Source organism: Macrobrachium nipponense, chromosome 8 (genome assembly GCF_015104395.2).
Source record: "Macrobrachium nipponense isolate FS-2020 chromosome 8, ASM1510439v2, whole genome shotgun sequence".
Classification (NCBI taxonomy): domain Eukaryota; kingdom Metazoa; phylum Arthropoda; class Malacostraca; order Decapoda; family Palaemonidae; genus Macrobrachium; species Macrobrachium nipponense.
Window position 1 is genome coordinate 95,499,128 of NC_087203.1, and position 2,217 is coordinate 95,501,344.

The following is a 2,217-nucleotide window of genomic DNA, read 5'->3' on the forward strand; positions in this document are numbered from 1 at the left end:
GTCGGGACTATTATTGAATCATTCTTACTCCTTGAAATCTCGAGTAATGGTAGACAATGCTCAATTTTGTCTAGATAATCCTGGCAACTTGTTAATTCTGGCTCTAACTCTGCTTCATCACATATGTCAGGAAATTTCTTCAAGAGGATTTGATCTCTAGCTCTGAACAACTTGTTTCTATAATTAACAAGAAGACCTTTAATAGCTAACTTTTCTTCTTGTGTAAGGGCAGAATAGGTGTCAGACCTATTGAATTGTTCGGTGACTTTTCTCCGAATGACTTTTCGTTGTCCGATCAGTATCTGTAAGTTAGCCATTATAACAAAAGTATAACAAATGCAAACCAATAAAATGTTAATTTTCTGGAAAGAAAAATTACATTTATTTCAATAAAATGTTAATATCCTGGAAAGGAAAATATCAATGTCCTACAAATAGAAATAGGAGAGACTATTGGGAGCCCCAGTCGTGGTCAATTCTCTACTGGATCATCTGCACCATCATTAAGCACCTTTCTTCGTGTTGCCCCACGTTGGGCGCCATAAGCAGAACACCTTAAAAATCTGTGGTTTGAAATAAAGGTTGGAAGGAAAAATGTAATTGAATATGATATTTATTACATAAATAGGCCTTTAAAATGACGTAGTACCGTAGTTACAAACAATTGGTAGGATAACAAGGCAATTCACGTAGATCGTAGGGCGTTCCCTTCGTTCTGCTTCGCTCGCTGTCTGTAAAGAAATATTCGGGAAGATTAGTATCTAAAAGTCATGGTCATTTATGTAGAAAAATATACCCATAGGAATAATAACCCACTTAAAATTACCTTACAATTGAGCAACTGAGGTTTACATTAGTATCAGGAAGGAAATAAAAGGGCCGATACACCGAAACCAAACACCATCCTGAAATGAACGGTAAACCTAATATAAATTTGCTCGGTCGTAATATGGGAGACAATCCGTCATAAATATAACCACTCGAAACATTAATGTATTAGACGATTCTCTTACCCATGTGTTAACAACGTGAATTTATGAATAAGCTAGAGTTACTAGTCCGAGAGCTAAATCACCTGAAAGGACAAGAGAATACGATGTATAAAACATATTGACCACAAAAAACTATAACGAATCTTCATAAGTTAAAAATGACAGACAGGAAAACTTGAATAGGCAACACAAGGCAATGAGAGTTCGCAATGATAACCTTAAAAATAAGCCCTATATATTCTTGGTACTCACCATTGTCGAACCATGCACAAAGGCGTTGCAGATGGATTTTGGCAGAATTTTCTCAAGAGGATGACGTAGACCAGGGATCCCAATAAAAGCCTTTAGCCTAAGACAGGCATGTCGGACGAATCAAAATTGTAGGAACCTTCCCAGGTGAGTGAGGTCTCTGCTCTCTTCTCTTTGTCTCTCTCTCTGAGACTCTCTCTGAGTCTGCCTGACGGCCGGGCTGCCTGGCTCCTCGTCGCCGTTTTCGCTCGAGTAAAGCATATGAAAGGAGGAGGAGTTAGCAAACTACCCATCTTTAAAGACTGGACGGCAGGAAAGACAGTTTGATGGTACCAAGAGTAGGGCAATTGAAATACCAAGTTCTTAATAATTACTAGTCTTTCCTGTCGCCATGCGAGAATATGAAATGTCTTGTACAACTATTACCCTTCGGTATAATATTCAATATCATTGTAGCCAAGAACTGAACTCAAAAAATCCTGCAGTTGGTATTTTCATCCGAAGAACCATTACTCCCACACTATTTTTTTAAGTTGTTAATAACTAAAACCATGTCCACTGCAATGTAAAAACTCCCTGCCGATATGCAAGCTTCATTAAAAATATTGCAATTCTACAGAGCACCGACACACTGAAAAGACGAAAAAGCGAGCGCAGAATTGGTCCTTTCACTAGTAAAATTTGTTGTACATGTTTTGTATCATTATTACATTGATATCGTTGTCATTATGATCTTCATTATTAACAATATTATTACCGTTATTATTGTTACTGCTGCTGTCACGTTACGTTATTACTATTACACCTCTAATGATCATTATTAATATAAAAGTGTAATTGTTATTTTCTTCAATACTATTCTTAAAATACAATGTGTTCAGAATGTAAATGACGGAATATTTCATCCCGTTGCTTAAGCCCGAGTCAGCTTGACATAATAGTTAAGTCACCTTTTTAACGGATCTCCTATCCCTTA

At 36.9% G+C, this 2,217-nt stretch overlaps 1 long non-coding RNA gene across 1 annotated transcript; it reads right to left on the bottom strand.

Annotated features, from left to right (window-relative positions):
• Positions 1-232: 232 nt before the first annotated feature.
• On the bottom strand, positions 233-1,653 carry LOC135223311 (uncharacterized). Its single transcript, XR_010316472.1, has 3 exons — positions 1,245-1,653; positions 1,014-1,075; positions 233-905 (listed from the first exon to the last, which is right to left on the bottom strand). It is a non-coding gene; the product is annotated as an uncharacterized LOC135223311 (long non-coding RNA).
• Positions 1,654-2,217: the final 564 nt, after the last annotated feature.